General features: G+C 42.8%; 1 long non-coding RNA gene and 1 pseudogene across 10 annotated transcripts; both read right to left on the bottom strand.

Annotated features, from left to right (window-relative positions):
• Window positions 1–670: 670 nt before the first annotated feature.
• Window positions 671–10,525, bottom strand: LOC127920017 (neurocalcin-delta A-like; annotated as a pseudogene).
• On the bottom strand, window positions 8,884–9,857 carry LOC127920018 (uncharacterized). Of its 10 annotated transcripts, none has more exons than XR_008104769.1 (5): window positions 9,795–9,857; window positions 9,504–9,679; window positions 9,359–9,444; window positions 9,176–9,304; window positions 8,884–9,135 (listed from the first exon to the last, which is right to left on the bottom strand). It is a non-coding gene; the product is annotated as an uncharacterized LOC127920018 (long non-coding RNA). The 10 variants fall into 10 exon arrangements; XR_008104766.1 differs by having other exon boundaries at window positions 8,884–9,151; window positions 9,192–9,304; XR_008104764.1 differs by having other exon boundaries at window positions 8,884–9,304.
• Window positions 10,526–10,948: the final 423 nt, after the last annotated feature.

Below are 10,948 nucleotides of genomic sequence, written 5' to 3'. Positions count from 1 at the left end.
TTGGTGGAGGTAACAGACTGGTTAGTGGAGGTTGGTGGAGGTAACAGACTGGTTAGTGGAGGTTGGTGGAGGTAACAGACTGGTTAGTGGAGGTTGGTGGAGGTAACAGACTGGTTAGTGGAGGTAACAGACTGGTTAGTGGAGGTTGGTGGAGGTAAACAGACTGGTTAGTGGAGGTAACAGACTGGTTAGTGGAGGTTGGTGGAGGTAACAGACTGGTTAGTGGAGGTTGGTGGAGGTAACAGACTGGTTAGTGGAGGTAACAGACTGGTTAGTGGAGGTAACAGACTGGTTAGTGGAGGTAACAGACTGGTTAGTGGAGGTTGGTGGAGGTAACAGACTGGTTAGTGGAGGTAACAGACTGGTTAGTGGAGGTTGGTGGAGGTAACAGACTGGTTAGTGGAGGTTGGTGGAGGTAACAGACTGGTTAGTGGAGGTTGGTGGAGGTAACAGACTGGTTAGTGGAGGTAACAGACTGGTTAGTGGAGGTAACAGACTGGTTAGTGGAGGTAACAGACTGGTTAGTGGAGGTAACAGACTGGTTAGTGGAGGTTGGTGGAGGTAACAGACTGGTTAGTGGAGGTTGGTGGAGGTAACAGTAGGGGTGAGACATACACAGGAATGAAACGAACAGGAAACCTAAATGAATAGAGTGTAGCCTTACATTGTCTTGACCCCCAAGGTAGGGCGGTTTAGAACTGCCCAGCGCTGCTGGGGTCACACTGTAACAGACGCACGATGGAGGGGTCACTTTTAGCCCCTTTAATGAACTCGTCCAGAGACAGTTTACCTGGAGAAACACAACAGGAGACAGTCAGGTTAGATTAACCTTTAATTAATTTGTCCAGAGACAGTTTACCTGGAGAAACACAACAGGAGACAGTCAGGTTAGATTAACCTTTAATGAACTTGTCCAGAGACAGTTTACCTGGAGAAACACTAGACATATGAGTGTATATCATTATCAAATAGAGACCTCGACGTTTGGACAACAATCTGAAAACCATTGAGTAAGTAGGTCCCCAACTGGTGGTAACCCTAGAAGTCAGATGTGGGATTATTAACAGGTGGGATTATCAATATGTGGTAACCCTAGTAGTCAGATGTGGGATTATTAACATGTGGTAACCCTAGTAGTCAGATGTGGGATTATTAACAGGTGGGATTATTAATATGTGGTAACCTAGTAGTCAGATGTGGGATTATTAACAGGTGGGATTAGCTGTGGTAACCTAGTAGTCAGATGTGGGATTATTAACATGTGGTAACCCTAGTAGTCAGATGTGGGATTATTAACAGGTGGGATTATTAATATGTGGTAACCTAGTAGTCAGATGTGGGATTATTAACAGGTAACCTAGTAGTCAGATGTGGGATTATTAACATGTGGTAACCTAGTAGTCAGATGTGGGATTATTAACAGGTGGGATTATTAATATGTGGTAACCTAGTAGTCAGATGTGGGATTATTAACATGTGGTAACCTAGTAGTCAGATGTGGGATTATTAACAGGTGGGATTATTAATATGTGGTAACCTAGTAGTCAGATGTGGGATTATTAACATGTGGTAACCTAGTTGTCAGATGTGGGATTATTAACAGATGTAGGATGTGGGATTATTAACAGGTGGGATTATTAATATGTGGTAACCCTAGTAGTCAGATGTGGGATTATTAACAGGTGGGATTATTAATATGTGGTAACCCTAGTAGTCAGATGTGGGGTTATTAACATGTGGGATTATTAATATGTGGTAGCCCTAGTAGTCAGATGTGGGATTATTAACATGTGGTAACCTAGTAGTCAGATGTGGGATTATTAACAGGTGGGATTATTAATATGTGGTAACCCTAGTAGTCAGATGTGGGATTATTAACATGTGGTAACCCTAGTAGTCAGATGTGGGATTATTAACAGGTGGGATTATTAATATGTGGTAGCCCTAGTAGTCAGATGTGGGATTATTAATATGTGGTAACCCTAGTAGTCAGATGTGGGATTATTAACATGTGGGATTATTAATATGTGGTAGCCCTAGTAGTCAGATGTGGGATTATTAACATGTGGGATTATTAATATGTGGTAACCCTAGTAGTCAGATGTGGGATTATTAATATGTGGTAACCCTAGTAGTCAGATGTGGGATTATTAACATGTGGGATTATTAATATGTGGTAACCCTAGTAGTTAGATGTGGGATTATTAACAGGTGGTAACCCTAGTAGTCAGATGTGGGATTATTAACATGTGGGATTATTAATATGTGGTAACACGGTATACCCTATACCAGTACACTAACACAGTATACCCTATACCAGTACAGTACACTAACCCGGTATACCCTATACCAGTACACTAACACGGTATACCCTATACCAGTACACTAACAGTATACCCTATACCAACACTAACACGGTATACCCTATACCAGTACACTAACACGGTATACCCTATACCAGTACACTAACACGGTATACCCTATACCAGTACACTAACACAGTATACCCTATACCAGTACACTAACACAGTATACCCTATACCAGTACACTAACACAGTATATACCCTATACCAGTACACTAACACGGTATACCCTATACCAGTACACTAACACAGTATACCCTATACCAGTACACTAACACAGTATACCCTATACCAGTACACTAACTAACACAGTATACCCTATACCAGTACACTAACACAGTATACCCTATACCAGTACACTAACACAGTATACCCTATACCAGTACACTAACACGGTATACCCTATACCAGTACACTAACACGGTATACCCTATACCAATACACTAATCACCACCTTCAATCAGTACACTAACCTTCCGGAGACACCTATACCCCAGTACACTAACAGTACACTAACATAGGTATATAAGTACACTAACACTGTACCCAGTACACTAACACGGTATAGAGTACAAGTGGCTGTATCCAGTACACTAAAGGTAACCCTATACCAGTACACTCGCTCTGGTAAGAGCCTAAATGACTAAATGTTGTAAATGTAAATACCAGTACACTAACACGGTATACCCTAGTAAACTAACACAGTATACCCTATACCAGTACACTAACACGGTATACCCTATACCAGTACACTAACACAGTATACCCTATACCAGTACACTAACACAGTATACCCTATACCAGTACACTAACACGGTATACCCTATACCAGTACACTAACACGGTATACCCTATACCAGTACACTAACACGGTATACCCTATACCAGTACACTAACACGGTATACCCTATACCAGTACACTAACACGGTATATACCCTATACCAGTACACTAACACGGTATACCCTATACCAGTACACTAACACGGTATATACCCTATACCAGTACACTAACACGGTATATACCTATACCAGTACACTAACACGGTATATACCCTATACCAGTACACTAACACGGTATACCCTATACCAGTACACTAACACGGTATACCCTATACCAGTACACTAACACGGTATACCCTATACCAGTACACTAACACGGTATACCCTATACCAGTACACTAACACGGTATACCCTATACCAGTACACTAACACGGTATACCCTATACCCTATACCAGTACACTAACACGGTATACCCTATACCAGTACACTAACACGGTATACCCTATACCAGTACACTAACACGGTATACCCTATACCAGTACACTAACACGGTATACCCTATACCAGTACACTAACACGGTATACCCTATACCAGTACACTAACACGGTATACCCTATACCAGTACACTAACACGGTATACCCTATACCAGTACACTAACACGGTATACCCTATACCAGTACCCTCCCTCTATCGGCTGCCACTGTGGGCTGTAACGTGTGGATGAGATGAGACCTACCGTCTCTGTTGGTGTCCATCTGTCTGAAGATCTTCTCTGTTCTCTTCTCTGGAGTGGACTCGTCTTCTGGCATCTTCATCACAGACGACACCATCTTATAGATGGCCTGGAGAATAAAACACACAGACAGCATCTTATAGATATCCTGGAGAATTAAACACACAGATATCCTGGAGAATAAAACACACAGACATCCTGGAGAATAAAACACACAGACACCATCTTATAGATATCCTGGAGAATAAACACACAGACACCATCTTATAGATATCCTGGAGAATTAAACACACAGACACCATCTGGAGATATCCTGGAGAATTAAACACACAGACACCATCTTATAGATATCCTGGAGAATAAACACACAGACACCATCTTATAGATATCCTGGAGAATTAAACACACAGACATCATCTTATAGATATCCTGGAGAATAAACACACAGACACCATCTTATAGATATCCTGGAGAATAAACACACAGACACCATCTTATAGATATCCTGGAGAATTAAACACACAGATATCCTGGAGAATTAAACACACAGACATCATCTTATAGATATCCTGGAGAATAAACACACAGACATCATCTTATAGATATCCTGGAGAATAAACACACAGACACCATCTTATAGATATCCTGGAGAATAAAACACAGACAGATATCCTGGAGAATAAACACACAGACACCATCTTATAGATATCCTGGAGAATAAAACACACAGATATCCTGGAGAATTAAACACACAGACACCATCTTATAGATATCCTGGAGAATAAACACACAGACACCATCTTATAGATATCCTGGAGAATAAACACACAGATATCCTGGAGAATAAAACACACAGACACCATCTTATAGATATCCTGGAGAATTAAACACACAGATATCCTGGAGAATTAAACACACAGACACCATCTTATAGATATCCTGGAGAATAAACACACAGATATCCTGGAGAATTAAACACACAGACACCATCTTATAGATATCCTGGAGAATAAAACACACAGACACCATCTTATAGATATCCTGGAGAATTAAACACACAGACACCATCTTATAGATATCCTGGAGAATAAAACACACAGACACCATCTTATAGATATCCTGGAGAATTAAACACACAGATATCCTGGAGAATAAACACACAGACAGCATCTTATAGATATCCTGGAGAATTAAACACACAGACACCATCTTATAGATATCCTGGAGAATAAACACACAGACACCATCTTATAGAAATCCTGGAGAATTAAACACACAGATATCCTGGAGAATTAAACACACAGACACCATCTTATAGATATCCTGGAGAATTAAACACACAGATATCCTGGAGAATAAAACACACAGACATCCTGGAGAATAAAACACACAGACAGCATCTTATAGATATCCTGGAGAATTAAACACACAGATATCCTGGAGAATAAAACACACAGACATCCTGGAGAATAAAACACACAGACACCATCTTAGATATCCTGGAGAATAAAACACACAGACACCATCTTATAGATATCCTGGAGAATTAAACACACAGACACCATCTTATAGATATCCTGGAGAATAAACACACAGACACCATCTTATAGATATCCTGGAGAATAAAACACACAGATATCCTGGAGAATTAAACACACAGACACCATCTTATAGATATCCTGGAGAATAAACACACAGACACCATCTTATAGATATCCTGGAGAATTAAACACACAGACACCATCTTATAGATATCCTGGAGAATAAACACACAGACACCATCTTATAGATATCCTGGAGAATAAACACACAGACACCATCTTATAGATATCCTGGAGAATTAAACACACAGATATCCTGGAGAATTAAACACACAGACACCATCTTATAGATATCCTGGAGAATAAACACACAGACACCATCTTATAGATATCCTGGAGAATAAACACACAGACACCATCTTATAGATATCCTGGAGAATAAACACACAGACACCATCTTATAGATATCCTGGAGAATAAACACACAGACACCATCTTATAGATATCCTGGAGAATAAAACACACAGATATCCTGGAGAATTAAACACACAGACACCATCTTATAGATATCCTGGAGAATAAACACACAGACACCATCTTATAGATATCCTGGAGAATAAAACACACAGATATCCTGGAGAATTAAACACACAGACACCATCTTATAGATATCCTGGAGAATAAACACACAGACACCATCTTATAGATATCCTGGAGAATAAACACACAGACACCATCTTATAGATATCCTAGAGAATAAAACACACAGATATCCTGGAGAATTAAACACACAGACACCATCTTATAGATATCCTGGAGAATAAACACACAGACACCATCTTATAGATATCCTGGAGAATAAACACACAGATATCCTGGAGAATAAAACACACAGACACCATCTTATAGATATCCTGGAGAATTAAACACACAGACACCATCTAATAGATATCCTGGAGAATAAAACACACAGATATCCTGGAGAATAAACACACAGACACCATCTTATAGATATCCTGGAGAATAAACACACAGACACCATCTTATAGATATCCTGGAGAATAAACACACAGACACCATCTTATAGATATCCTGGAGAATAAAACACACAGATATCCTGGAGAATTAAACACACAGACACCATCTTATAGATATCCTGGAGAATAAACACACAGACACCATCTTATAGATATCCTGGAGAATAAACACACAGATATCCTGGAGAATAAAACAGACAGACACCATCTTATAGATATCCTGGAGAATTAAAACACACAGACACCATCTTATAGATATCCTGGAGAATAAACACACAGACATCCTGGAGAATAAAACAGACAGACACCATCTTATAGATATCCTGGAGAATAAACACACAGACATCCTGGAGAATAAACACACAGACACCATCTTATAGATATCCTGGAGAATAAACACACAGACATCCTGGAGAATAAAACACACAGACACCATCTTATAGATATCCTGGAGAATTAAACACACAGATATCCTGGAGAATTAAAACACACAGACACCATCTTATAGATATCCTGGAGAATAAACACATAACACCATCTTATAGATATCCTGGAGAATTAAACACACAGACACCATCTTATAGATATCCTGGAGAATAAAACACACAGACACCATCTTACAGACATCCTGGAGAATTAAACACACAGATATCCTGGAGAATTAAACACACAGACACCATCTTATAGATATCCTGGAGAATAAAACACACAGACATCCTGGAGAATTAAACACACAGATATCCTGGAGAATTAAACACACAGATATCCTAGAGAATAAACACACAGACACCATCTTATACCCTGAACAAAAATATAAACACAACATGTAAAATGTTGGTCCCATGTCTCATGAGCTGAAATAAAAGATCCCAGAAATATTTTAAAAAAAAGTGGAGCGATAATATATTTGTTCAGTATAGATGTCTACAAATAACAATGAATCTCTCGCTAAATGTTCCACTTTGCAGCACGGTCTGGAAGGTTCTATTGGAGGAATATGGTCTGGAAGGTTCTATTGGAGGAATATGGTCTGGAAGGTTCTATTGGAGGAATATGGTCTGGAAGGTTCTATTGGAGGAATATGGTCTGGAAGGTTCTATTGGAGGAATATGGTCTGGAAGGTTCTATTGGAGGAATATGGTCTGGAAGGTTCTATTGGAGGAATATGGTTTGGAAGGTTCTATTGGAGGAATATGGTCTGGGACTGTCTGCCAGTGGGCTGGGAGCTCGGACTGGTCTGGGACTGTCTGCCTGCAGCTAGGACTGGTCTGGGACTGTCTGCCAGCAGATAGGACTGGTCTGGGACTGGTCTGGGACTGGTCTGGGACTGTCTGCCAGCAGATAGGACTGGTCTGGGACTGTCTGCAAGCAGCGAGGACTGGTCTGGGACTGTCTGCAAGCAGCGAGGACTGGTCTGGGACTGTCTGCCAGCAGCGAGGACTGGTCTGGGACTGGGAGCTGGGACTGGTCTGGGACTGGTCTGGGACTGGGAGCTAGGACTGGTCTGGGACTGGGAGCTAGGACTGGTCTGGGACTGGTCTGGGACTGGGAGCTAGGACTGGTCTGGGACTGTCTGGGACTGGTCTGGGACTGGAAGCTAGGACTGGTCTGGGACTGGTCTGGGATTGGTCTGGGACTGTCTGCCAGCAGCTAGGACTGGTCTGGGACTGTGTGACGGCACCTAGGACTGGTCTGGGACTGTAGTCTAGTTGGTACACACTACTGAGGACAACCAGTTGGTACACACTACAGAGGACAACCAGTTGGTACACACTACTGAGGACAACCAGTTGGTACACACTACTGAGGACAACCAGTTGGTACACTACTGAGGACAACCAGTTGGTACACACAGAGGACAACCAGTACTGAGGACAACCAGTTGGTACACACTACAGAGGACAACCAGTTGGTACACACTACTGAGGACAACCAGTTGGTACACACTACAGAGGACAACCAGTTGGTACACACTACAGAGGACAACCAGTTGGTACACACTACAGAGGACAACCAGTTGGTACACACTACAGAGGACAACCAGTTGGTACACACTACAGAGGACAACCAGTTGGTACACACTACAGAGGACAACCAGTTGGTACACACTACTGAGGACAACCAGTTGGTACACACTACAGAGGACAACCAGTTGGTACACACTACTGAGGACAACCAGTTGGTACACACTACTGAGGACAACCAGTTGGTAAACACTACAGAGGACAACCAGTTGGTACACGCTACAGAGGACAACCAGTTGGTACACACTACTGAGGACAACCAGTTGGTACACACTACAGAGGACAACCAGTTGGTACACACTACAGAGGACAACCAGTTGGTACACACTACTGAGGACAACCAGTTTGTACACACTACTGAGGACATTCCTGTCCTGATTCCTGATTCTGTTCCTGTCTCACCTCTATCATCTCAGACCTCCTCATGTGTCTGTTCCTGTCTCACCTCTACCATCTCAGACCTCATATGTCTGTTCCTGTCTCACCTCTATCATCTCAGACCTCATGTGTCTGTTCCTGTCTCACCTCTACCATCTCAGACCTCATGTGTCTGTTCCTGTCTCACCTCTACCATCTCAGACCTCCTCATGTGTCTGTTCCTGTCTCACCTCTACCATCTCAGACCTCCTCATGTGTCTGTTCCTGTCTCACCTCTACCATCTCAGACCTCATGTGTCTGTTCCTGTCTCACCTCTATCATCTCAGACCTCCTCATGTGTCTGTTCCTGTCTCACCTCTACCATCTCAGACCTCCTCATGTGTCTGTTCCTGTCTCACCTCTACCATCTCAGACCTCCTCATGTGTCTGTTCCTGTCTCACCTCTACCATCTCAGACCTCCTCATGACCTCCTCATGTGTCTGTTCCTGTCTCACCTCTATCATCTCAGACCTCCTCATGTGTCTGTTCCTGTCTCACCTCTACCATCTCAGACCTCCTCATGTGTCTGTTCCTGTCTCACCTCTAGACCTCATCTCAGACCTCTATCCTCATCTATCTCAGTGTCTGTTCCTGTCTCACCTCTACCATCTCAGACCTCATGTGTCTGTTCCTGTCTCACCTCTACCATCTCAGACCTCATGTGTCTGTTCCTGTCTCACCTCTATCATCTCAGACCTCATGTGTCTGTTCCTGTCTCACCTCTATCATCTCAGACCTCATGTGTCTGTTCCTGTCTCACCTCTATCATCTCAGACCTCCTCATGTCTGTTCCTGTCTCTATCATCTCAGACCTCTCATGTGTCTGTTCCTGTCTCATCATCTCAGACCTCCTCATGTGTCTGTTCCTGTCTCACCTCTATCATCTCAGACCTCATGTGTCTGTTCCTGTCTCACCTCTATCATCTCAGACCTCATGTGTCTGTTCCTGTCTCATCTCCACCATCTCAGACCTCCTCATGTGTCTGTTCCTGTCTCACCTCTATCATACAGTACCTCCAAATAACTCACACCAGAACTACAAATCCCAGAACTCTCATGTTCCTGCCTCACCTGTATCATCTCAGACCTCCTCATGTGTCTGTTCACACCAGAACTACAAAGACCTCCCAGCTCTGTTCCCGCCTCACCTGTATCATCTCAGACCTATAACTCTCACCAGAACTACAAATCCCAGCTCTGTTCCCGCCTCACCTGTATCGATCTCAGCATCTCAGACTTGCTGATGTATCCGTTCCCGTCCAGGTCTACATCTGAGACCCACATGTCTGTTTCTGCCTCAGCTTGCCATCTCAGACGTGACCTCAGAGTCTGTTCCTGATGAACTCCCACCTCAGACTTGCTGGAAGTCTCATGGTGCCTGTCCCCAGTTTGCATCTCAGACGCTGCTCATGACGTGTTCCTGCGAACTTGGAGGCGTCTCCGACCTCATGGAAGAAGTTACCGTAGATCTTCTTAAACTCCTCCATGGAGAGGTTCCCGTCTGGGGCAGTCTCTCAGGAAGCCCTTGTACCACTCCTGGATCTCATGCTCTGTGAAGTCCGTGCTCTCCAGCAGATCCTGCATCACCTCAGACCTCGGAGTTTGCTGTTCTGCTTCCCCATGACTGGTGGTTACTATAGTAACAGCTGGAAGAGAGAGAGAGAGGTTCCTGTCTCAGAAGCTGAGAAAAGGAGAGGAAGATGTCCACCAGTACTGAAGACCACGATGATTAACAGCTAACAGAAAGAACAAGAGGTTAGCTGTATGTTGACCTGTACAGAGAAATTAGAGATGCACATCCTACATGACACAGGAAGAAGAAAAAGGACCCAAAAGCGTATGTTTGGTTGTTTGCATATCACATCTAGCTTCATTAAAAGACTACTCAGAGCAGCAAAGTAAGCAGACAGAACAGTGTCTCTCTACTGCTATGCAACCAAACCGCCTGTATCCTTCTAAGGTACCCTTCACTGTGGAACGAGGGAGAAGTGGACTTCACTGTGCCCAGGAGTCTTCACATGCTCAAATGTAACCAAACATATTGT

The sequence above is a fragment of the Oncorhynchus keta genome, unplaced genomic scaffold, assembly GCF_023373465.1.
Source record: "Oncorhynchus keta strain PuntledgeMale-10-30-2019 unplaced genomic scaffold, Oket_V2 Un_contig_18099_pilon_pilon, whole genome shotgun sequence".
In the NCBI taxonomy this organism is placed as follows: Eukaryota; Metazoa; Chordata; class Actinopteri; order Salmoniformes; family Salmonidae; genus Oncorhynchus; species Oncorhynchus keta.
The sequence above is the reverse complement of the archived record's forward strand: the minus strand, read 5'-3'. Positions and strand labels throughout refer to the sequence as shown.